At 39.2% G+C, this 27,253-nt stretch overlaps 1 protein-coding gene across 4 annotated transcripts in view; it reads right to left on the reverse strand.

Annotated features, from left to right (window-relative positions):
• The window catches only part of PARD3B (par-3 family cell polarity regulator beta), a 985,082-nt gene that overhangs the window by 223,259 nt on the left and 734,570 nt on the right, over positions 1–27,253 (reverse strand). The window lies entirely within an intron of this gene.

Consider the following 27,253-nt stretch of genomic DNA (forward strand, 5'->3'; position numbering starts at 1 on the left):
GTTCGAACACCACTTTGGGTGGAAAGATCACTAAAACATAATAAAAAAAAGATTACTAAAATAATAATAATAATAATAATAGTAATAAACTTAAAAAAAGAACATTAGAGAGATAATTAAAAGACCACAATGAGGATGTTAGTTTTGTATCTGAAGTACTGAAGTATGTGATTTAGTTTTCAGATTTGAATTTTTTTTTTTGAGGTATAACTGACATATATTAGCTTTGTATGTACAACACAATGATTCGATATTTGCATATACTGTGAAATGATCACCACAATAAGTCTAGTTAACATCTGTCACCACACAGGGTCAGAACACTTTTTTTCTTGTGAGGAAAACTTTTAAGATCTACTCTCTTAGCAGCTTTCAAATATGCAATACAGTATTATTAACTATGGTCACCATGCTGAACATTACTTCCTCATGACTTATTCATTTCATAACTGTAAGTTCACCCATTTCGTCTATCTCCCGCTCCCCACCCTGGCAACCACCAATCTGTTCTCTGTATCTATGAGCTTAGATTTGAATTTATTTTATATTACAACTTTTTTAACAAGATAATAAGAGACATTCATATATGCTACAGAAAATTTGAAAGATCAAAAATAGAGTGTCAAGTGAAAATACAAAAGCTCGATATCCCACCAGTCTGATATATTTTGTTCCCAGATTTTTATTTCCTTGTATGTAGACATTTGGAATCATGCCATGGATATAAATTTGTATGCTATTTTTTCCCCATATAAAGCATTTTCCCAGGTAATGAAATGTTCTTGAAATTTTAAAATTTTAATGGCTCCACTACATTTCATCATCTGGATATACCACAATTATTGTGGTAAACCTCCTCATGTTAGGTATTTAGGTTGTTTGTAATTTTTTGCTCCTATAAATAAACACCATAGTGACCGTCCTTATTTATTTATAAATCATTTTATAAAACAAAAAATTTTGTGTGAAAATTTAAGCATTAAAGGAAAAAAAAGGAATAAAGAAAGGCAAGGAACAACTGATTTAACTATATAAACTCAAACACTCTACACACATAAGAAACTCCCCATAAAAATAAATAGCAGAACAACAAGCTGACAGAAATGTTGCATTTCTTAAACTTTTAGGCATGTCTCAGTGCAAGCCCACTTAAACTGGTAATTGTGAAGTTGAGTATTTGTAGGGTCAAGATAGGTTTTGCCATGCAATGTTTACTGACTGGCCACTTACTAATACTCTCAGCTCCCCTTGTTTATCATGGTGCTAGAAAGAACCTTAGAAGATAATCTAATCCATTGAGAGGTTTATTTAGGGCTGTCTTTTCCAAACTATCCCAGACAGATGGGACTCTACATTGTTTTTAAAGTTCTCTAGATAAGAAGATTCCATAACCTCTCTTGATAACCCGTGCCAGAGTTTGAGAACTGTATTGTCAAGAAATTCTTTCTTTCATCTCACTTAAATCCCCCATGCTTTAGTTTAAACCTATTCCTTTCTTCTGCCCTCCCCTCATTTAGAGGAGGGTGGGGGTGATCTGATCACCTCTCTTTACAGAGTAACTCATCATAAACACTATCGGTAGAGGATTATTATATTTCTTCTTGGTTTTCTCTTCCTTTGACTATATAAACTTGGTGCCTTCAATTTTTAGGACTGTAGGTCCTAAGTGATTAACTTACAAAACATTTAACCAAGTTCCTGATAACTCTTCTAAATGTCTCTAAAGTTTACAAGTTTGACATACCTCTAATCATCCATGAAGATACAAGGCACCAAATGTAGGTATCAGTAAAGGTTGTACAAACAGAGATCGTCTTTCTAGAAGCTCCTGCTTTCAGCAAGAAGGGACTTTGGTAGAGCTCACACTTGTTGGTGGACAAAGATATTGGAGGATGTTCACAATAAAGGAGAGGGTGGGCTATGTGGAACCACAAGTTTCATCTTAACAGCTTCCCAGAACTCAACGTGATGGTTCAGCTTCTGCACACCCTTAGCAGATCTGTGGCAGCAACTAAAAGCTAGACCCAGTTATTGTTGCTGACACTTTCGGTAGTACAGCACCAGCCAGTTACTAGCGAGGGAAAGCACATGGCTTTGGGGCCTCCTCAAATGCCCCCAGGTGCAGAGACAAAACTTCAAAGGATGTAGAATCCAGATGGTTGGTGACTAAATGCCGCTTATCCTAGTTGCCTCTGTCCACTGAGATTCAGGCACAGTGTAGGAAAAAAAAAAATCTGTGAATTTAGCCTTGAGAGGAGACAGATTTGAGTGTCATCTGTATGCTGACAGGTAGCACGATAAGATAAAGTAATAACCTGGAAGTTAAGAGAGCTGTGTTCTGGCACTAGCTCTGTCCCTCAGTCATGATGTGACATTTCTATTCCTCTGGGTTCCTGCGCATAAAATGCAGTGAATTACAGAATCGTTTAAACTCTTCAGAAAAAGACACTTCACAAATATAAGCTGCTATAATAACTGCTGATGGAACAAAACATTAGGTTGTCATCGTATGTGAGTAGGGAATTTTTCACCTCTGCCCATTTAAGCACTGCACAGCAAAATTAAGAGTTGAGTCAATATCTGATTATCAGCCTATGGGGATTATTCAGGAATCATTTAAAATTCTAACTCCTTCAACCCCAAAACTATGGCTATCTTTCCTTTCCATCAGTGTATTCATGCTTATGGAATGTACAACTAATTTTAATGTTTCCTAAGTTGAATATAATGAGGAAAGAAAAATAACAGTTTAAAGGAATTCCGTAGAGTTCCAGCCAAATAAAAATAGATGAATGGCTGGATGAATAGATAGATAGAAAGACAGATAAAGACAGATGCAGAGATAATCTCTTGTTTTGCTTGCTTTGGCTGATTTTGTCACTGACTTCCTTCCAATGAGTATAACCCATAAGAGTTGACCATTATGCTCATTTTCCTTCTACCCTTTTCCAAAAAGACTAGAAAAATCCTATATCAAACACTACTGAATTTGCACCCTGTGATTCATATGTGTGGTAATACAGCCAAAGTCATTTTTCTTCACCAGAGTTTATTAATTTATTCATCCAAAGACTATCTTAACTACATCAGTGTGAATAATAAAAGGAAAATAATAAATGACACGAGCAGCAACACACTGTGCTTGGAATGCCTATCCTTCTATAAAGACAAATGCCCGTTGTTGTCTCTAACACATGTGGGCACAAAGATTAAGTCCCCAAAGAAGATACATTTAATGAAAGCAAACTATCATTAAGTTTTTTTCCCCCAAACATATTAGGTTTTTTTTTTTCCTATAGCTTTAAAAAAAAAAAAGTTCGTTGGGCAGATATGGCCCTGAGGTGATGCTGGAGGGCAGGGAGAAGGGAAAGAAGGTGGGGACTGTATCTATAAACTGGTTTGATGCTACATGGCAGAAAAGAACGTCACAACCTGTCAGGCCACATCTGCCTTCTGAAGAGAGGTCTCGAGGCACAGAAGACTTAACACTACCAATGGAGTGAGCAACCTTCCATGCTTCTTGAGAAATGATTACATAGGAGTCAGAACTATAATTAAACTAATTGTACACCTCCATCAGTGTAGCCACGGCCACTTGACATTCCTACCTAGACAGTAAGTGTCCTCGTTACCAGAGCCCAGGTTAAGAGCTGAGGGAATTCGTGGCCCCTCTTGAGACATCCATACACTTCATTTAAGCATACTCCAGTTGACAATAAAAATCACACTCTGCCTTGTAATACGATATTCAAGAGTTGCAAACAGAATGAGTCTTTGCAATTTTGAGAGGGCTAATGCCTTTTTTGCACCTTCCTCCATACGAATAAAAGATGGAGAGGATTAAAGTCTGGGCGATTACCAGCCCAGTCCGAGCCTGTTTGACAGGCTGGAGCCTGAGAACCTGACTGCATCAAAATGTAAAACAAATGCTGTTTGTCACCTGTAACAAGAAGGACTCAGATGTAATTTCTAGGCTTGAATAATAGGGGACAAAGAAAACAGTACACTGGGGAGTGCCAGGTCTCTGATTTACGTCATGATGAACAAAAAAGAGATGTAAGAAGAGGAGATGCTGAAAATGAATGGTTCTCTAGGAAGTTCATACAGGAAATCTCTAACCTATGGGACTTCAGAATCTTGAAGCCTGGTCTGAAGATCAGTGTACTTACTTTTGAATACCTATGAGTCTCTTAACTCCTGAAACAAAGTCAATGGACAAACGCAACACTTTCTTCCTTGTTCTGTTACTCTCGCATGGCTGATTTACTCGAAGATTTCTAAGAATTCTGTATTTCAGCTCCATTTTAGAACTCACAGATGCAGGGTGCCTGGGTGGCTCAGTCGTTAAGCATCTGCCTTTGGTTCAGGACATGATCCCAGGGTCCTGGGATAGAGCCCTGCATCGGGCTCCCTGCTCGGCGGGAAACCTGCTTCTCCCTCTCCTACTCCCCCTGCTTGTGTTCCCTCTCTCTGTCAAATAAATAAATAAAATCTTAAAAAAAAAAAAAAAAAAGAACTGGCAGATCATTTAACTCTCAGAAAGGGAGTCTGCATCACGTTCACCATGTGGGCTGGGAGATGGGAGGAGAAGGGGCTCCTGAAAAGAGGCACATTTTGCTTCTCGCCCTTCCCTATGTGTTTTTTCCCAAGGGTGAATTCTAATTTCTGTACAAGTGTGCTTCTTTGCTTTCTTACTTGCAAAGAGAAAGTGAGGGTTTACTGTGCTAGGCACTATACTAAATGCTGGATATGTTTTACCTCATTTAACTTGACCCTTATTATCTTACTCTTTTTACTTTGGCAGATGCTGGTACACAAAAGGACCAGGGTTGGAAAAACCATGAAGTTAGCTGGGCAGCCCTCTCCTCTCCAATGCTCACCCTGCCTGGGTTTCCTGTCAAGGCATCCCACTGTGGTGGCCCTTCCGGAAACAGTTCTCTGGTCTGGAAGTTTTGTCATGCCCGGACTTCTCTTAAATCTTCCCTGGTTCCCAGTGCCTGAGGTCCCAGCTGGGCTTGAGGTAATCTCAGGGCGTAACAAGGTAGGCTGTTAGCTGTTGCCGAGGGCTCTTTGTACCCGCTTTAGCAGTGAATGCAGCCCTTGACAGGGCCCTGTGGGAATCGGAAGTACCACAGCTTTGGCAAGGGTTAGGGAGACTCCTGACTTCCCTGGTGTCAGTACTTGGGGGAAGCCTACTTCACCAATATGCATTTACAAGGAAGGTTCTAGACCTTTCTAATGCTGTCATGAATGTGGCCTTGCAGTGTGTGGGAATCACAGCGTTTCCTGAAAGAAGAGCGCCACCATCAGGAATATGGTGTAGAGGCACATGGGAGGGCAGAAGTCCAAAGAGCATGCTTCTAATTTCAACACTCTGTGAGCAAAGGCAGGCCATTTATCCCCCTCTGCCCTCTGTTTTCCCAATTTCAAAATACAATAATAATCCATTCTTGATTTAATGTCACATAAACTAGCTAGAGTGAGCTAATGAAGGTGACTACTTTGACAAGTTAAAAGTACATAAGTGTAAGCTACTGATGTGATTAAAATTACAGACCCTGGTTACACCTAAAAGGCTACCTACAAGGTTATAAATGTCCAAATATAGATGGCATAGAAAAATCACAAAAGGGGCTGGGGTATTTTCCTTTATGACCTGGGCCTCTCAAGATGCTTTCTGAGGAACAGAATACACACTCTGTGCCCTGTCTACTTCATTATTGTCTGTTTACCTGAATTACAGCAGCATGACTGATTGAGACGAGACATAATGTTATTTAACTATAAATTTGTTGCACAACCTATTGAACACGAAGTCAAAGTAAGTTATGATTGAACAATAGAAATAAATAGCTATAAGTACAATGGCAATGTGAAAATCAAAATAAAGCAGGCTATTATTTTGTTCTGACATTAATTGTATAATAATACCTATATTTAATGCTGTGACTCAATTTTGTGTGTCAAGCCAGAAAAACAATTGATATAAAATATCTGAATCAGTAGTGACTGCTTTTCACTGTCACCAGCTTTTTCTATCATAATAAATTTTGATGCTGCAAACACGCCCAGGGTCATAGGTTAGACAATGGTTATCTACAGCAAATGGGTTTGAATGCATTCAGAAAAGGTCTAGCTGCTTGAACACAAAAAAATTGTTACTCTAAAGATCATAATTTTTTGTCCTTCCAACTCTGAGACACTAAAGTGCTACCAGACTGGGCACTGATTTAAGATAGAGGAAGACTGGCTTGAGGTCTGGGGAGGGCGCAGAGGTGTGTAGGGCTGGGAAGATGAGTAGGGTAGAGGCAACTAAAGGACACTCAAAAGAATGTGTTTGGGAGATTTGTGGGTGAGAGAAGACTTTAAAGGGGAGAGTGGAAAGAAGCCAGATAAAACAAAACTCGATTCTGTGTGGCCATGATGTATGACATGGAGAGAAGCAAAATAGGGTGATGGGTAATCTCCTATACTTGGAAAAGGGATTGTTCTTCTAGCTAAACTAGCAAAATCTACCCACAATGGATGAGATTTGTTATCTGAAGATGTTACTTTATGGGGCAGGATGAAATCCAATAACTAGAAATCTAATCAAGGTGTGTGTGGCTGGAATGTGGGAAGGCAGTCCAGGCTTTATCAATGGTGTCGATAAACCTGAAGAAAGAACATGTGAGAAATAATGTGATCTACTGAAATCTATGCAAGGATGGGGGCAGAGAAGGGTAGTGGACAAAGAAGAACTACCTTCTACAACTTTTTGCCCTGGTTGGCAGCTAAGTATATCTCCACTGTGGGCGCTGTATTTTATAGCATGCGTGTCTCTGACTATATAGTGTGATGACATTAGATCTTCCATCTACCACCTTCTCTGGTTCCATGAGCTCCTGACTCTGAAAAGCTTTGCAAATATACTCTCCTGCAGGGAAGAATGTGCAGGTCATCAAGAGAACCAAGTACCCAGGTCTGCTTGGCAGTAATATATCTCACTGTAAATTAATAAACTACATTGGTAATCTGCTTTATGCATTAATTTCCTCCAAGATTTTTTTCCTTCCCTATAACAGTTGTCCAAGTTATGTCCAATTAAGGAAACATGGACAATATCAACTTTTTCAGTCTGCAAAACCGAGAAGGTAATCCTGGGCAGGGGTAGTAAAAAAACAAAACAAAACCAAAAAAAAAAAAAAAAAAAAAGAAGGAGAAAGGAATGAGGAAGGTATATAAGACATATTAGAAAGTAGAAAGGCACAGTTCTTACATACACTGGCACAAGAAAAAAAAATACCAATGAAACTGAGTAGAGAATAATAGAAACATAATGGACCCGTGTATATAGAAGAATATATACAACAAAATTATATACTGATAAATGACAATGAAAACTGAGTATTTTCAGTATGCCTGGGACATCCATTTCTTCCTCATTGAGACTTGGAGACTGTGAAGTCATTGCTTATGTCACAAAGCAGGTGTATGACAGAGCTGGGACTCAAACCTGTAGTCAGGCCCTAGAGCCCATGTTCTTTTTTTTTTTTTTTAAAGATTTATTTATTTATTTATTTGAGAGAGAGAGAATGAGAGAGAGCACATGAGAGGGGGGAGGGTCAGAGGGAGAAGCAGACTCCCCGCCGAGCAGGGAGCCCGATGCGGGACTCGATCCAGGGACTCCAGGATCATGACCTGAGCCGAAGGCAGTCGCTTAACCAACTGAGCCACCCAGGCGCCCAAGGCCCTAGAGCCCATGCTCTTGACCCTTGCATGGCAGGCTGTCTCAGGGCATCACAGTCCCCAGGGAAATGAATAATGTTTTTTAGTGGCTGGTGCTGGGAAAATGTCCTTATTGTGTTAAGAAAAGAAAAATCAAGCTGGATTACTACATCCCTAGAGTACACTATAAACCAAAGTGGAAGGTAAATGGATTAAAGACCTAAGTATGAAAGGTAAGCACATCAACCAAATAAAAGAAAAAGTAGGGAAAATATATTTGTGACCTAGGAGTGGAAAAAGATTTCTTAAGAGTCTAAAAGCCCAAACTGTAAACAACTCCCTTGAAAATAACATGGTGGACTAGACCACCATAAAATTAAGGATTTTTGCTTTATGAGGTATACCATTGGCAAATTCCAAAGACTGAATTAATAAGGAAAAGGAAAACCCCAAAGAATAAAGAAATTACAGAATGAGAAGCCTTAAGGGTTAATAAGCATACAAAAAGATGCCCAAACTCCCTTCCAATGGGAAAAATCCATATTAAAACACAATGAAATACAACTTGATATGTATTAGAATGACAAAAATTAGAAAGGTGGATAATACCAAGTATAGGTGAAGACCTTAGGAGATGGAAATATATATCAATACTGTGATTTTGGGGATGCAACCTGCCAGTACTTAGTAAAGCTAGGATGCATTCATTCTACAACTCAGGATTCTGAGCCAGAGAAATTTCCTCAGGCCCATTAGGGAGTATGCATGAGGATGTTTCCCATTATCTTTGTGTAGGAAACGGGGCTACCTAGATGTCGATCATGAGGGGATACAGAAGGGAAAGGACATACATACTATAAAATATAATTAAAGGAACAAATCAGATTGATATAAAATTATTTGAATAGGCATGAAAAACAATGCTGAGTGGAAAGAAGGAAACAACAAGATTTAGAGCAAAATATCATTTCTGTGAATTAAAAATAGCTATACAAAACAAGTTTGTTCATGGGTATAGACTAAGCACTTTACAGTGAGTATACATGAAGGAGATGGGCATGGGGGTGTGGAGTGTAGATAAAAGGAGAGGAGAGAAACTCAAAGAAGTAGGGTAGACAAGTGACAGAGCTGTGAACTGAGGATTACTTCTCACTCACCTCTTTGCACTCAGTCCAAAAAGAAGAAGAAACAAAACCAAACTCTTATGGTGGGATTCTTTTTTTTTTTTTTTAAGATTTTATTTATTTGACAGAGAGAGCACAAGCAGAGGGAGAGGGAGAAGCAGGCTCCCCACCTGAGCAGGGAGCCCGATGCGGGACTCAATCCCAGGACCCTAGATCATGACCTGAGCTGAAGGCAGACGCTTAACTGACTGAGCCACCCAGGCATCCCACTAAGGTAGATTCTAATGGAAATACATCACAGACAACCTTGCCAGCCAGAGGACGTGCAGAATATTTCAAGATCTAGTAGTTTTAGAGAAATCCAAGTTACCTTTCAAAAGTTGTACTCTCTTAAAAGCAGCGCAACAGATGAATTATTAATTTGTTGACAATTTTATCAGAGATTGGAGGGTTAATGAGAGGAATAATTACAATCTGGCCCAATGAAGCAAAGTTAAAGTGATCAAAAACTTGAAAGGAAGTGCTACTTGGTGTTCATAAGGGTCAGAAAAAGGACTGCTGGGTAGAGTCATTTCTAATCTTTCAAATGTACTAATCACCAGATTCCCAGGAGCTACCCTGGGAGCTTCCACAAGCCACGGAGGACCCAGACATTTCCTCAATTTTAAGGCAAGCTGTGCCCCAGACTACACTTCTCAAGATTTGGGGACCCAAATTTCCGGAAGTTTAGAGGAAAGAATGATACGTTCCCATGACCAGAGTCTAAGAAAAAAAAGATGGCTTAAGGGAGAAGGGAGGCATTCCACAATAAAATGTTGACAGTAAAACTGAAAATTTAATATAAAATGCAGTGCAGGGAGTGAGAATGTAAAGAATGGCATGTGGCTGATGAAACAGGAATGATACAAAAGGAGAAGGAGTAAAGCACATAATTAAAAACCAATACAAAGAGGATTGGCTTAAGAATCCTGTCAGGAGGGGTTAAATGTGAGAATGCAGAGGACAATAAAAGGAATTGTTAACGTATGTTTAGAATAAATGCAAGGAATGATTCACATCCCCCTTGGGGCAGATATTATAGTATTAGCAGATGATAGTAACAGAGAACAGAAACTGTTAGCATTCTGTTTGCCCCCACCTTCCCTATCAGTGAGAATCATCTTCCAACCAAGCCACAAAACAACAGATTAAGAAGGAGCTGAAGCCTGAGAGAGGTGATAAAACCAAAAGGGACCATCTAGCTGCTTTATAGAGGTTCATATCTCCAGGCCCAAATGAATCTTATCCAAGTTCCCTGAAGGAACTGGAAGATAGGGCCATAGAGCTTTTGTGGTGCTCTCCGAGCCAGCCCAGAAGACGTGGGGAGGGCAGAAGAGTAAGCCTCAACACACAGCCTGGTTTGTAAGAGTGGTGCCGAGTGGGTGGGGTGGGGGGAGGAGAGACATTTTAAAAAATAGCAGGAGAGTGAATTTCAAGTTGCTGGATAAATCATTAAATAGATGGCTTACAGAAACTCCAGAGAAAAAGAATGAGAACAGCGTAATTGCTAGGGACTCAAAAGGACTCATTACTAACAGCTTGTGCTAAACTCACCTCCTTTCCACCTCTGAAAGATTCACCGTAGGAAGTGAGGGATGTTGGAAGCTCTTTCAAAGGTTCACCAGGTGATTCTGCAGTTCAGCCAGATGTGGGAACATTGCTAAATAGGCATGAAGACCTCTCCAAAGCCGAAGATCCAATTACAGGATGATTTTTCTTTTTTTCAATGACATCACTGCATCTATGGCTTCTTGTTTTATTTCCATTTCTTCTGCTTTAACTTTTCTTAGAACTTTCTAACATCTCCGACAAAAGGGGAACGTGACACTGTGGTCTTTACTTTTTATTCTAACAGCTACTGGAGACGCCATCTCCCTTCTCTGTCTGCCTTTAGAGCTGTCTGCATAATTACAACCTATAATAACCTAAACTGAAATGATTTTGCATTTGCACAGCTAAAACTTTTCTTCAGAACTTCAGAATCTTTCACTTCACATGCTTAACATTTTCTACCCTCCACTGGTATTTTTCTTCCTTTTTCTCTGCCATTATGGGCCCAGCGAAAACAGCCCTCTGGCTTCACTCACTCAAGCAAGTTCTTCCACCTTTTATTAAACACACGTCTGTGCCCATGTCAGCCCCTCTTCTTCCCTAACTCTTCCCCTTTGAGATCTTAATGTCTGTGGGCCAGAAAGTCATTCTACTTTTCCTCCAAACTGAATTCCACCCAAGAAATTTTTATGGAGCATATTTTGTTCTCGATACCCAATCCAAAGTGTGTAAGACACATTTTGTCTTCGAATGCTTCAGTATCACCAAAGAAGTCCAAACACACACATCTGAAACTCCCAGGGAACTGTCGAGACTAATTATGATTAAGTAGTAAAATATGTGCGTCCCTCCGCCTCCTCCACACCATGACTAACATTTAGCAGGTACTCAATACTTTTGTTTTATCAATGAGTAAGTAAACAGATGAACATGTGTTGGTCCAAGTTCAGTATTACAGGAGGTAGGAAAAGAAAAGATCACGGTGAAGTAGAGGTGCAAAGCAGCTATACGATTATTGCTCAAATAAATTTGATACTTTTAGTCTAGGGGAAGAGAAACTTTTCCCCCAGAAGTATCTTGTGTTTGTTGTTAATGGACTGATATTCTCTTATGTGTACACTAAGCAGAGCTTCCCAATAAAGGACAATATCCACATCAATTTCAGAAATAATCCCAACAAACACTTTCCCTATTATCATCCTAATATCTACTATAAGGTGGATAAAATACGAAGATACAGTTTTTCAATTTTCTTGCTTGGTTTGTTTTTTTTTTTGCCAAATTGTTTCAAGATAGAAGTGAGCAGTAATATAAAGCTGTTTTCACTGTATTTTTTTTTAGTGATATAAAGTTTGATAACGATTCCACTATCAAGGGACAGCAGGAGGAAGGGAAGGAGAAGGAACTTCCAGGCATCGGGCAAGAAGGGGCAGCTGTGCTGGCTCAAGGGCTCTTGATGATTTCATCCCGGCTCTTTGAAATTTCTGGGTAAGCACGCAAGTGCTTTAGAAGAAAACGGCATCTTCACCCACATCAAGTTCTCAGGATTGTTCAGTCACAATCATTTTCTCAATATGAAAGAGCAATCACTTACTCTACATAGTTGAAGCAAAGCGCAAAGATTCAGGATAAAGGATTTAATTGATCATTTCAAAAATCCTAATTCTTGACACATGATCATTTGCCGATGATTATTAAATTCCTAAAGATTGAACAGAATCACTTCAGACTTAACATTTTTGCTTAGTTTTCATTTCTGCTACTATCTTTGCAATCTGCTCTAGTTTTTGTTTTATAGAAAGCATGCATCATAGTTTAAAGATTCCTCTATCGTAAAGAATGAATCACCTGCAAAAGATGGAAAAAATCCTACATAATTAGAAAAAAAATTGGCAAAGCCCTAGTCTCTTAACTAAAATGAGCTACATCATTTGGGGGCCTAGTGTAAAATGAAAACATGCAGCCTGTTATTCAAAGGTTATGAAGATTTTCAAGAGATCAACAACAGGACATTAATCTAAGTGCGGAGACTTTTTTTTTAAAAGATTTTATTTATCCGAGAGAGAGAGAGAGAGAGATCACGAGCAGGGGTAGAGGTAGAGGGAGAAGCAGACTCCCTGATGAGCAGGGAGCCCGATTCAGGACTTGATCTCAGGACGCTGGGATCATGACCTGAACTGAAGGCAGACGCTTAACTGACTGTGCCACCCAGCGCCCTAAGTGTGGAGACTTTTTAAGTGTGGGGACCCATGCGTGCAAATGCCCAGCCTGCACGTCCACAAAGTAGGCCTGCTCTGAAGGTATGATGGAAGGGAAGCTCTTGGCCAATGCAAAGGATGAAACACACCAAGCTGAGAAGTATCTTCTCAAGAATGTTAAACAAGGACATATTCTATTTTATATCAAAGATGCCTCCTTTTCTTTGGACACTGATCATATAAATCTATCATTTCTTAGTGATGTTCTTAGTGACTATTCTCTGGATTTTTTTTTTTTCCATTTTAAAAGTTCTTACCTTACTTTGCCCCACTCTATCGCAGGAGATTAACCTCCTCTAACACTGTAGCCCTCCTTCCTTCCCATTCCAAATTCACAGCCGACCCAATCCTGCATGAGATTCATTTCTAGAGTGTTCTGGAAAGGGCCCTGCCCAGTTCTAATATTTTTTTGTGGGAGGGGGAGGGGAGAGAATGGTAAAATCTTTGCAATGTCTGTAATAAACCCTCATTGGAAATATCAGTTAATTCTCATAGCACCAGAAGCAAACTGCCTGAAAGAGCGAGCCTTTATCAGAAAATAAGGATCTGAGTCCTAGCTTTTGGGCAATTTCCGCTTCCTCATCTGTTAGACAGGAATACCATCTTCCTTATTGATCTCATTGCAATAGCACAAGAAGCAAGTGAGAGAGTGTTTATTAAAATGCTTTGTAACCTCTAAAGTGCTTTATAAACATAAGATACTATTTTGGTGATTTTCATTATGAGTTTGTTTCTGTAATGCCAGCAAACTATAGGCAGCTACCAATTTGGAGTGAAAAGAACATTGAGCCATAAATCAGTGCATCTGGCTTTAATTCCAGCTGCTAATGATGTGCTGAGGGATGGTGGGCAAATGAGTCCACCTCTCCAGCCCTCATCCGTGAAACAAGGTTTCAATCCTATCACCCAGAGTCTTAACAATTCTAACATAATTGTATTCAATTTACTTCCTTGACAAAACGTTTATTGGGTTCCTTCTACATACCAAGTAATAACCTAGAGTCCTTGGGATACAAAGACAGGCCATTTCTTGAAGGAGTTAACTAGATATCCCAGCATGTTCCAGAGAGTGCGCTTTACCTTGTGGACCAAAGACGAGTTAAGATCTGGTCTATATCTCAAGGAGCTCAGCAGGGGGATAGCCAAGTAGGTAGAAAATTACAATATGCTGTGACCAATGTGTTCTATAGAGGCGTACTCATAGGCTGTAAGGGCAGAAAAGAAGTGTACTTGCCTAGTGCAAGGCTGGGGCTGGGGATGTGTTCAAGGAAGGCTTTCTGGATAAGTGTTAACAAGTGTTGCTCTTGTCTAGGAGCACATCGGTACTCCTTTTGCATATGTTCCTTGTGGTACTCTTAATTTCTTTCACTTACAGTTTGTGGAACACATTACTCCCAAATGGTGGCACAGGCTGGACGTATTAATGGTTTAAAGGAATCTGTAGGATCCGACGATGCTAGTCTAGACAAATCCTCACTTGACTGTCTAACACAAAATCTACTGCTTTGAAGGCTAAGAGGATTCTGTTGATTCTTGCCTCAATACATTTTTGGGAGACTTTTAAAAAACAGAAAGATGAAAAAAAATTTTTTTTTTCTCTGTATGATGTAGCCACTGGGGGAGGGTACTCTTTCTACTAGAATAGGGTACTTCTGAATTATATGATAAAATGCGGACTGATTTTCACAAGAGCAATGAAACTAGATGAATCGGCAGTGACAGGGAACTAGTCAGGGGCATGGCAAAGGGATGGCACATGGCTGCAAAGTTCTGAATGCACTTTAGGTGATGCAGAATAAGGGGATGAGTGAGCCCCGAGGTTATGGAAGTCTGGTACTACTTGTACGTCTCGAACATCTCAAAGAACCCGAAGGGTCATTTGGTGCCACGACAGAGACTAAATGCTCCTATGTATATGAGCCCCAATGGTTACTCTTGTATCCTTTTGTGTGTGTGTGTGAAATATTTCAGTGAAGGTGATACAGAGGTAAATCAAAGCAAATATTCTGTTTTCCTATAGGTATTAACCAACCTAATAAAATCCTACATAAGTAAATAAAAATTACTTCATTCTGTGAGTGGCATAGATCTGACTGAAAATTGTGAAGTTAATTATCTTAAAAATAGAGTCCTTCAGGGTCACCAACTACCATATGAAACCCATTTACAAGACTCCCTATAATCCAGGACACAAGAAACCACAAAAATCTGAAATAAATATCCAGCCGGCAAAGATAATCCATGACTGTACAGTGCAAAGAAAAGCTCTACTATGTTTCTTTTTCCCTCCTTCACACATGGTTTAAATATTCACTCCTCCATGTTCACTTGATGTAGGATTCTGTTATCATTATGAGGGAAACCTATAATATGCCGACCCTACAAAGAGTACTAAGCTCATTACAAATACCATCTTTATACAGACACAAAATCCAAGGCTTTTATGGATATCTGTGTAATGAGAGCAAACGGGGTAGAATTTGGCAGCTGTAAGACTATTCATCTAAAAATTTCCCACATCTATTTTAGTCTTATAAAAGAGCTTACTACTCCATAAAGAATCATTTTCTTTTAAACAGTTGGCTTTGGTTGTGTTTCCTCAGCAATATGCATACACCTGGGAGGCAGGAAGTTTGACAGAAAGACATGAGGATGCTACGTACACAAACAGAGACAGAAGATGACATCATATGCTTCTTTAAAGGAAGTCTCTGATCTCTGGAAATCAATGTTTTCTCGCGTTTCTGCCCTACATTTCACTTCTTCTAATATTCTTGAGATACACTAGCAACCAGACTTACAGAGCTACATTTTGTAATTTTAGAATTAAAACCATATACAGATTGGAAATAATTGCTTCCAATTTCCAAGGCAATCGCTCCTTTCTTAAAGCTCCTGGTAGGCAGAACTGCAGAAATCTCTGCCCGTGGAACCTTTTTACTGTCAGCTAGGTCCTTATTTTCTTTTAATTTAATTTAATTTTTAAAATTTAAATTCAATGAATATTGTGTATTATTAGTTTCAGAGGTAGAAGTCAGTGATTCATCAGTCTCATATGATACCCAGTGCTTATTACATATCGTGCCCTCCTTAATGCCCATCACCCAGTTACCACCTCCCTCCACCCCCTCCCCTCTGAAACCCTCAGTTTGTTTCCCATAATTAAGAGTCTCTAATGGTTTGACTCCCTCTCTGATTATGTCTTGTTTTATTTTTCCTTCCCTTCCCCTATGATCCTCTGCTTTGGTTCTTAACTTCCACATATGAGTGAGATCATAGGATAATTGTCTTTCTCTGACTTACCTTGCTTATCATAATACCCTCTAGTTCCATCCACGTCATTGCAAATGGCAAGATTTCATTTTTTGATGGCTGAGTAACATTCCATTGTATATATATATATACCACATCTTTATCCATGCATCTGTTGATGGACATCTGGGCTCTTTCCATAGTTTGGCTATTGTGGACATTGTTTCTATAAACATTGGGGTGCAGTAGATCCTCATCTCTTAAAACCTAAGTTTCTGCTGTAGCTTCCTCCCTCCTCTCTCACTCTTGCCTAATACTCTGCCCCTCAGTCAGCTCTAGGCACAGTTGGTAAATACTGTCCCCCCACCAGTACTTAGCCTGAGGACATCCTTTCATGGTTTTCTGAAAACCCACCACTCCTAGGCCAAAGGAGATGATCTTGGTTTAACTCTCAAGATTAATAGGCAAGGTGAAAAATTTGAGTATGACCAACTAGGATTAAGAGATTAATCATTGGTACAACTCCTCCAAGGAAAGATCTCATCAGAAACACTGGTTTCAAAAATATATTTAATTTCACATCATAAATGGGGGGCAGAGGGAAAAGAACAAAGTATAGAAAACAGAGAGTGATGGCTTAATAACCATTGTCCCAACATCAATAGCCCTGTTTCCAGTTCAACTCTATATTTTATTCCCAAAAATAATACTCCTCTTTGAAAAATAACAAATAGAATTTCACTCATTTTGAAGAGAAAGCCAGGAAGATGAACCAAGAATGTAGTTTAAAAAGCTGCTCTTAGCATTAACTCAATGTACAATCAGTAAAATTTAATAAGAGTGCTATGGCCAACCAGGTATAAAATAAATAGTTTCTAACAAAATATGACAGTCATTAACTGTATAAGTAATGAAAAAAAAAAAAAAAGAGAAAGGCCAAAAATATACTTTTATAATTGCTAGAGACAAATAATTACAGAAATTAAGCAAGAATGGATAGTGCACAGGCTTTAACCTAAGAGCAGAGATTTTGATTCTTAGAAATATGAAAAATATTGTGGAAAAATATAAAGGAGTATTTTGGGGGAAAATCCAGAGATACCTTTTTCTTACAGTGCATTAGTGTTACAGAAAAGTAAAGTAAAAAATGACTTAGAGAAGAGAAAAGGCCACTTGTGACTTTGCCTTAGGCTATTAAGTACCATAAAAAACATGATTAAAAGTTATAAAAATACAATAAAAAAAGAAACAAAAAGAAAATAGTATTTTGGGAAGTGCTCATAAAAGTGATGGTGGAGGGGAACCTGAACAAAAATAGCAGCACTTTGTAGGGAGGGGAGAGTCATATTTTGAACAAGATTATACTGTCTCATAAAGCCAATATTATTTCAGTGCAATCAAGTGCATCACTAATGTGCAAAATCTAACTTTATGAGATGCAGCAAGGCAGAGGAGAAAGTTGCCTTTGAATGATTACTCTGAAAGTCTAATCAAAGACATTCTCTTGTGTTATCAAACACAGATGTGCAAACCAAGAGGCTAGAGATGGTTTCTTATTGAAAAAGATTGGCAATAAGATTGAGTACGTTGAATTGAATTCATCTCCTCATCATACGAAATCCTGCATATACCTGGGAGGCTCTTCAAAGTCTACACGCACAGAATAATGTTCAACACATGTTTGCTTGTGATATGCTTTTAACCTAAACCCAGATCTTCATAAGCCAATCCAGAAACCCAGGGCTTTCTACTAAACAGCGGCATACAAAAACTACTGACCTAACTCAAGAAACATTCAGATGTTGGGATAGAGCTGAAGGGGAGCCAGTTGAACCACCACAAATCATGGCTGCTTGGTGTTGGCTTGGGTACATTTTGGTCCATTTTTACTGCTTGTTTACACTTTGAGTAAAAGAATTCTAACAGGTCTGTGCTCCATCAGATGACATAATCAAATAAAATACTGTGGAGCATAATATCACATTTACCTTTCTCCTTTTCCTTAAAAAAAAAAATAGATCTCTCTCCGTTTTAGCTAAAATATTTCTTTCATAACATTTATTTTATGATTGGGAAGATGTCAGGTAGCTGAGTGCTACCTACTCACTAATTAAACCTCATTTCATTTCGAAGTTTAATTATATCTTCAATTCTTATCACTGTAAAATGCTAATGGATGAAAATCTTAAATACAAATGAATAATTAATACAGGCATATTTCTTTTTAAAAAATTGTTTAATTTAGGTTTTATTTTTTTAAATCTTGTGTTGTAGTAATGGTTGGGTCATGCAGGGAAAGTAGATTTCTCTTCACTATCTGCTTTGAAAAAATAATAATGGAACACAAAACATGAACTTGGTTGCTATTTACTATCTGACTATGGTAGATCTCTCATAAGCTGGCAGAATTTGGATAGGCTGGCTAGGAAGGTCCAAGGGAGATTATGTCTGAAATGACTGTTTTTGGTGTTTCCTTGTCCCCTTTCCTGGATTCTACCTTGAAGATTTAGTTGTAGCACCTACGATACATTTCAGATTCCCTGGACCAACCAACAGTCAACGGAACAGTGTAAAAAAGCAAAGCCAAAGAGATTACCAAGTCTCTCCTTTCCTGCAGCTTCTTTCCAGATATTCTTCTTCTATCTTTCTGCCCCAAAGTGAAGGCATCGTTATTAACAAAGGACAGAATATAGCGATGTGCAGGAGAGGCCAGTTGTTCAGGAAATAGCTATCATTTGGCAAATGGCATAATAAACACATTATGATCTTTGATGCGGTGGGTAATGAGCCAGTATATACACAATATCAAAGCTAAGATTATTCTCTATCTCTGTTACGTATTTTTTCTTATTTTACCTGAACTTCCCTTTTTAATTTGTTTATAGTTTCCAGAATTCAAGATGTCACCTTGTAACATCACCTAAGAATTTTTATTATTCTTTGCCGTTCACTATTTTGTATCTCTCCTACTCTGAAATAAAAATCTTCCTTATCAGCTAAATGACAACGTTCAAAGGCAAGATTCAGTGTTATGAGAACTAGTGGGCATGCATGTCTCTCAAAATTAGGGTTGATTCTGGAAGATTAAAACTCCCAGCCTACTCTCTCTGTGATTTTCAGTGTTGGGAACTGTTTTTAAAAAGCAAATGTTGTCATTTTGTGTCTGAAAGGAAAACCAATATTTTCCTTTCCTTTCAAACCAAAAACAGACAACCACGGTCCACGTCTCATTCCTTGGTCATCTACCAGCCATGTCCTTTTCATCTTCAGGTAGGGTCAGTGCTCGGTGAGTCTGTCTCCTATCCAGCTCTGTGCTGTTTTTTGCCCATCCTAGTCTTGCACATTTTAGTCTTGCTCCTTCACCCAACACTTGGGAACTATTGCATGTCTTGGTAACTTCATGTCTCTTGTGACTACATTACTTTGGTACAGAAGAGTGGAATTTTCATGGGTTGGTGAAACATCAAAAATAAGAGGACAAGAATGGCAAAACCATCTCTAGTTAGTTGTTAAATAATAGGGGGGGTGTTCTATGCACAGCATTGGAGATACACTGCCTGTGTCTCTTTAAGAAATAACCCGTCATTCAGCTGCACAGAACAAGGATCTAACGGACAGCCTCTAGTGATTTATGTTTTTAGGAGCCTTCTCAGGTTTTGACTTGAGGACACACTCTTCTGAGGTAGCCACCGGTCAGTGACTGAACACAGTAGGGTTCCAGAGCCTGTTTCTGTCCACTGTAAAATTCATGCAGTCTTTGCTCTGGAGCTCAAGCTGGGTTGGCCAAGACTTTGTCAGACTCGTGCCTTGGTAGAGGCTCTCCCCACCCAATCCTGCCCAATCTCCTCCCATTTTTATCTTTCACAGGTATTACTCCCTTAATTAGCCTTTTGCACTCCTACTTTGTGTTAGCTATTGCATCTGGGGGGATCCAACTGGTAACCTCTGATTATCATTACCTATCCCCTGAAAGCTTCCTTAGCTTAGCTTAGACTAAGTTCTCAAATTCTCCCTAAATCACCAGGCAATAGGCTTAGTAACAAATATTATTTTATATAAGGAGATAGAGACACGTTACTCAAATGTTAATAATATTTGCCAGGGAATCAAGCGAAATGGAAAACTTGCAGTTCGTTTCTCAGATTATCCTGAGTTTGACAAGAGTATCTGTCATTAATCCTACTACCTTTATGCTGTTTGTACAAAGGGCTGCATGTAAAATACACTTAGGATTCTTCCTTACCCACTTTCCCTCTTCTATTATGGCTTTTTACTTCAGATTATTTGGGATTTGTATTTCCAGGAATAGTAAATATGATAAATTTTTACATCTCAGGTGTTCTTATATAGGTTGGCCTTAACCATGTTTACTTAATAATAAATTACAGATTACAATTAATTCAGGCTACTTAGCTACTCTAAGTAATTGGTTAATTCACTCAGGGGTTTTAAAAAATTTTTTTAAACCACAATTTTCAGTGGTTCACTGGTAATCTTGAGTTGGACACTTTGTAATATTCTACAGAGATTAGCCATAGAATCTATATATAATTTCATGTTTTGGTCAATATTACTTCATAATTTCACATTTATAGTTGCATATTTCATAGTACATGTAATTTCAGATTTGAATGACAAAATAGTCTCATTACAAAGTATGATAATTACAACAACTCAAAGAGGTAACCAGCACCTTTGGCAGCAGTAGGAAAAATCAAAACCTATCTTGACCAATTTGGAAAAGTGTTTTTGAATAAGGAATATGGTATTTAATGGAAATAAGTGGAGGGCAAGGCACTTCAGGAGGAAAATCCAAGTGCATAAATACAAGATGGAAATGTATTCCCTGTGTTTGGCCACAGGAGAAAAATACACAGGAGTCACAGAAGGCCACTCACTGAGAATTAGCCATCAGGAGAGTGGTGCTCTTTAAAAAGGAAGCAGGGCACCAGGATGCATGAAGTGAAGTAACCTGGGTGACAGCTGTGAAGTCATCAACAGTCATTCCTCGTTGATCAGGCCCTCACTATGTGGAGAGAGAAAATGTGGAAATCAAGAGCATGTGGGTATGATCAGAGAAATGAAGACTCAGGTCTTTGGAGACAGTAATCTGAAGAAGAAATAGCTGCAGGGTGACAAAGTTTACAAAATTTCTTACAAAAAGATGACCCCCATGAAGGATGGCATCTCCACTTTTAACAAAGCTAACAAAAGCTTGTACTGGATCATCAGGGATTTTAGACAGAGAAATTCAATGCCTGGAAAGCCAGGCAGGTGACCCAGTGGAGTAAGCCAGGAGAGACCTAAAGTCCTCTTGGAGTCTGTTTCACTGTCCTACTTTTAATGGAGGCATGAGCACAAAATTATTTCCCTTTCTTCTTAACTCTGCAACAAGTAAAAGGACTGCATAATCACAGCGCAAAATGACACCTGACAAGGTCTCAGCAGCAGGAAGACAACAGGGCAAAGTAGAGACTGTAACAAGTTGGCTAGCATGTGCTTCAACTAAGTGGAGCAAGCCATATTGTCAGATGGAACAGACTCCGGGGGGCCAGATGGTTTAATTTTCCAGGAGAAGCCAGGCATCTGCATTTATGTTAATTTTTTAATAGAAGAAACCCAGTTTTTTAAATTTTGAAAAAGATTTCATCAAAATACTACATGCAAGTAATTCATAATTTTAAAAGTTAAAATGCACCAAAAGCAGTATTTTCCCTGCTCGCTCTGAGGCCTGCTCCCCTGAGGCAACCATGTTGAAATCTTTTAATGAATACCCACATGTCTAGAAAATGAGCTTACAAAGTGATTTCCTGGTTAATAAACTTTAGTCATTATTTGGTGTCCTTCCGTGATGGGAGAATAAAGATTCAACTGTCTGTGTTCTTCACCCTCCTATATACTCCCAGACTTCTAATACAATTATACCACAATTTGGCTTAAATATTACTTAATGCTTATATTATTATAACCTGATAAACACTGCTTAGTCCTGAGGCAAAGAGTGTCCTAACCATCATTTCTTCTTTCCTGTTTATTTCCCTCCCTGGAATTCGTCGTTGCCTCTTTCAAAATTTGGCATAGTTTTTATATATTGTTACTGATTCTTTCTGGTCACTCTGATGCTGCCATTGCATCCAAAAATTTGTCAGTTCCGCTTCTTTCCTGGGAGCTATTCCTTTTGGAGCATGCGTATCACTGTCTCCCTCACGGTGCTGTCTCTCCCGGTTTGGTTGCTGCTGGGCCCGGCTCCTTAGCTGTCAGGTAGGTTTCCCTTCCACGCCCTTTGTTCTCTGGACTGGATCCTTGCTTCCTGGACCTGACTGACATCTTCCATTTTCTTGATTTACACCCCTTTATCTGGTGGAGCATATCTTCCAGTAAATCCTGAGAACGGATACATGAGAGAGAAAGTGCCCCCTTCCTCATGTCTGATAATGTTTTTAGTCTACCCCTACATTTGATTGATAGTTGGCCAAATAATGCACACTCAGCTAAAAATTGCTTTTACAGAATTTTGAACGCATTTCACCACTGGTTTCTAGTTTCCAGGACTGCTGCTGAGAAGTCCAATGCCATTTGTATTCCTGATCCTTCTTAGGAAACCCATTTTTTGTTTTCTTTTTTCCTTTTTAGACATTTTAGGATTCTTTTCTTTATTCTTAGTGTTCTGGAATGGTATGAGGATAGGCCTTAATTGTGCTGGGCATCTTCTCTTTTTGACTCTCTCTTTCCCTGTTCTCTCTTTTTGAAATTTCTACTCCACTAGAGGTAGGACATCTTGGCTCCATCTTCCAGTAACCTTCGTTTTACCATTGTTCATGTTTTGTCCTTTTGTTCTTCTTTCTAGGACAGTTCCTCAGCTTTATGTCCCAATCCTACTATGAAATTTTCTTAGTAACTTATGATTATTCTTCTAAAATTGCATTTAGGTTTTGCTCAATGATAAAATGTCTTTTCTTTCTGGTAACATTATAATTATATGGTGACCTCCTTGGCCATTGGGCATTGTCTCTTTTTCTTCTTAATTCATGTGTCTGTTCATTTATTTTTTATTATTATGTTTTTTATTTTAGTGTCTTTCCTGTCGGAGGCCCTCCTCAACTATCTGGTGATCCAGTGTTGTTCTCTAATTTGTTAATGTGTCACTAAAAGGGCCACTTAAGACTTTCTATGGACATGGGTGGATCTCAATTAGTGAGCCTCACTGTAGCACAATGGGGTGGTGAGGGAGGTTTGTGTTGTGTCATCTCCCACTCTTAGATCTGTAGCTCTTTCCTCCATGACTGTTCAGTTCTTCCACAGAATTCTTTGGAGAGAATATATTGGGCCTAGAAATCCCAGATTTTCATTTGATTCTCTGGTTTTAGTCCTACTCTGCTTCCATTGTACTCAGTTTCTCTGAACCTGGAGTTCAAATTCTCCAGGTTCCTGAAGAGATGGAGGGAGGGGTGACACTTGGCAGCTTGAAATTGGGGGAGGGAGTGTCTAACTTCATATAGAAACCTTCAACCAAACAATTTGTTTTCAGCTCTATGCTGATGTGGGTTCTCATTTGTAGTTAATACCTTTAAGAGCTGTGGTTTTGAAATATTTTAAAAATTGTTCCTTTGGAATATGAAAGTCAAGCAGTAGTTAAGTGCTATAAAAGGGGAAGGAAGAGGTAAAAGATAAAATTCTTGATTACTTGACTTTTTTTTTTTTTTAAGTAGGCTCCACACCCAGTGTGGAGCCCAACGTGGGGCTTAAACTCATGATCCCGAGATCAAGACCTGAGCTGAGATCAAGAGATGATGCTCAACAGACTGAGCCACCCAGGCACCCCAATTACTCAACTTTTGATTGAAAACTTTTGAGATAAATTTCCTGAATTTAGAATACTTTTCTTATTTTTATTATTTGGCACTCCTTCCCCTCCCTGCAATATACATACCTACACAAATTTACATGTAGTTCAAGTAGCTTAAATGAGTGCAAAACGCCCAGAGATTTTCCAATAAAGACCCAAACACTGCTGAGGAAGACCATAATGGCCACACCGCAGGAACAGAATGGTGGTTCCCCAGATATGCCACTGAGTGAGAACCAGAAATGCGCATTTGTCAGCGGAGATAGTGAAGACTCTGTCCAGTATTTCTTAGGAATACCCATAGAGAAAGCCTGAAGTCAGACATAACATCAAGGACCATCTGGCCAGGTGTGGTTTGGTTTGTGAGTGCTCGGTCCATAGTCACACCAAGGAGATGTCCTGAGTTGCTAGCGTGTGAGTTGCCCACAGCCTGTGCAGAACGAGAAGGCGGCATAGAAATTATTTCATTACTCCTGTCACTGTCCCTCCAGCATCAAGCCTGTTTACCTCTCTCCTCCCTTCAGAGTATCACTGGTAGGTCCTCATTTAATATGTTTCTGTGTGTCTCATTTATTCCATATCAACATGCCCCTATTTCTGTTTCTTTTGACAGTTCTGCAGCTTTTCGTCTCTGTGGTCTCCTCTATGTTACAACACAAAACAAAAACCAACTAACACATTTCCCACCTCCAACGCTCTGATTTCTCACCATCTCCCATGTTAAAAAATATAGTAGGCCCAGTGGCAACACCATTAAAAGATCAAACACCGTATATCCGCTGGAGACTCTAATTTCTTAAATGTTCTTTCCCTTACCCCCTACCACTTTTCCGCTGCCACAAAGAAAATAGCCTCCTTGCTGTTAGCGCTACTCTTCCTCGTTTAAAAGAGAAGAAAAGAAAGTTCATGGCTTTCAACTTCAATTTCCTTTTTCTTCCATGTATATAGTATATTAAAACATCCTGTATTATATGGAGCTGGAGCAGGTGTGAGGAGTCGGGTCAGGCCGGGGGGGGGGGGATGGGGAGGGGGACCATTTAAGGAAAGAGGAGATACTGGGGCGGTCAGGAAGGCAGGGGGCAGAGGGACAGATAAGAAAACATACGTTAGGAGGCTGAGACACAAGCATGCTGTTCTCCACAGCTGTGAGCCAGGCCAGGGTGGCTGGACTGTGCTTTTATAAGGAATGTGTCAGACGCTTTGTAGTTACTTCTTAATTTTACAGATGGTCAGAGAAAGTGCTTATATTACTTGCCTAGAGTTAGCACTGAAGGCTGATTAATACAAGATGTCCTGACACAGGACCTATGTGTAAGGCAGAAGAAACAACTGAAGGAATACAAGTGTCCCTGTAGGATCCAAAGTTAAATGTTTGAAGCAACAAGAGCAAACCATGTCTGAAGGCAAATTGGTTAAAATAAATCATGTCAGAACCATGAAAGTAAAGAATCTAAACAGCTCTCTAACTCCACTCTAAGGCTGGCTTTTCTAAGAGTCACACCATTTTTATCCCCTTCATGCTTGGAGCGCATGTTATTGGCTATCAGCAGAGAGCTGGGGAAGGTGCCAGAGATAAGGCTGAGCATGAAGCTGATTCATTGAAGGCAATTAGGAGATATTTGACAGGAAAGCTTTCCTGTGGGGGGCTTGTGGAAGGGGTAGCTTTATCCACTTGGTCATTTGGCATCGCCTTCATTAGCAAGTGAGGTAATAGAGAGAACTGAAATGACCTTAGTCATAATGAGGATATTTATTATAAATAGACTTGAGACACACAAGATTTAGCACTGAGGAAAGGCCTGATAGGAATGAATTTGGGGAGTTTCTCTCCTAATGAAAAGCCAGATAAAAGAAAAGAGATTTAGTCATTCTGTGTTGCCAAATTGGTAAAAGCTTTTGAGGACAAAGTAATAATATAGATATCACCCCGGTAACAGACAAAAGCGATTCCAGAGAAGATTGTGAAAAGCAATTTTCTGTTAAATGAATCCTGTTTTCCTACTGACTTACATTATAAAATCAAAGATGCGTGGTGATGAGAAAAAAATGTTGGCATCTGGATGGAGTAAGGCTCAAAGAGTATATAGTAAGTCATGCAAAATGACATATTTTCAGTACAACTTTTTAGGTGAAAAATAGTTCTAATACTGAATATTAACGTATTACTTACAATACCATGCTGCAATCAAAACAAATCACAAAATAAAACACCAACAATGAAATCAGAGGACACTCCCAGAAATTCTCTGGTAATACAGATGTACATGTTGCCTTGCCTCATATTGTTCCCATTTAGAGCCTTGCAATCTCCAAAGTTCTAGTAATTTATCCAAGCTTTTCACCAGCCTTATAGCACCTGAAGAGTTTTAACTTCATATCCAAGGTAATTTTAAAATAATGACGTGAGGTCTCTATTTTTTTTTTTAAAGATTTTATTTATTTATCTGAGAGAGGGAATGGGAGACAGCATGACAGGGGGAGGATCAGAGGGAGAAGCAGACTCCCCGCCAAGCAGGGAGCCTGATGCGGGACTCGATCCCGGGACTCCAGGATCATGACCTGAGCCGAAGGCAGTCGCTCAACCAACTGAGCCACCCAGGTGCCCTCTTTTTTTTTTTTTTTTTAAGATTTTATTTATTTATTTGAGAGAGAGAGACTGAGAGAGAGAGAGCATGAAAGGGGGGAGGGTCGGAGGGAGAAGCAGACTCCCCGCCGAGCAGGGAGCCCTATGCGGGACTCGATCCCGGGACTCCAGGATCATGACCTGAGCCGAAGGCAGTTGCTTAACAACTGAGCCACCCAGGTGCCCCGTGAGGTCTCTATTTTATCTTAACTTCTAAATGCTTCATGTTGGTCTGGTTGGTTTTTGAGATACGCTGAAGGTGTTACCTTCTTCAGAGACATGCTACTCTAGTAAAGTCATCGGATTCATGTTCTGTTCTTCACTCTCTTTCCGTATGAACTACTTATAAGTTCTTGGGGCTATTTAATCTCATGAGAAAATGAACTTTTAGAGAAGGAATATTAACATGTTTTGTTCACTTAGATGTCCCTCAGATAGATGAGTGCCTGGCCTATCCAAGGTACTCAGTAAATATTAATTAAATATACTAATGAATACATTTTTTGACTCTCCTTCCCATCTATCCCTTCCTTCCTTTAATTATAAAAAACAAAACAAAATTTTCTGTAAGACACTGTGCTAGAGGCTAGGGACTGAACAGTCAATGACTAAAACAGACAAGCCCTTGCCTACATGAAACAGACAATATATATTTTTTTAAGATATTTTAAAAATTACAGAAACAATGTGACAGGTGTCACAAGGGTGAAGCACAAGGTGCTCGGAGAGCATTAAGCTGGGGGAATAACTGGTCCATGGTGTTCTAGTTTTTATTTGGAAACCTCTAACAATGTTAACTCTTTACTTACAGGAAAAGGAAGATTTATGTCAGGACACATGTAGTTTATTTCAA

The sequence above is a fragment of the Leptonychotes weddellii genome, chromosome 3 (assembly GCF_054177405.1).
Source record: "Leptonychotes weddellii isolate Sample4059 chromosome 3, ASM5417740v2, whole genome shotgun sequence".
Classification (NCBI taxonomy): Eukaryota; Metazoa; Chordata; class Mammalia; order Carnivora; family Phocidae; genus Leptonychotes; species Leptonychotes weddellii.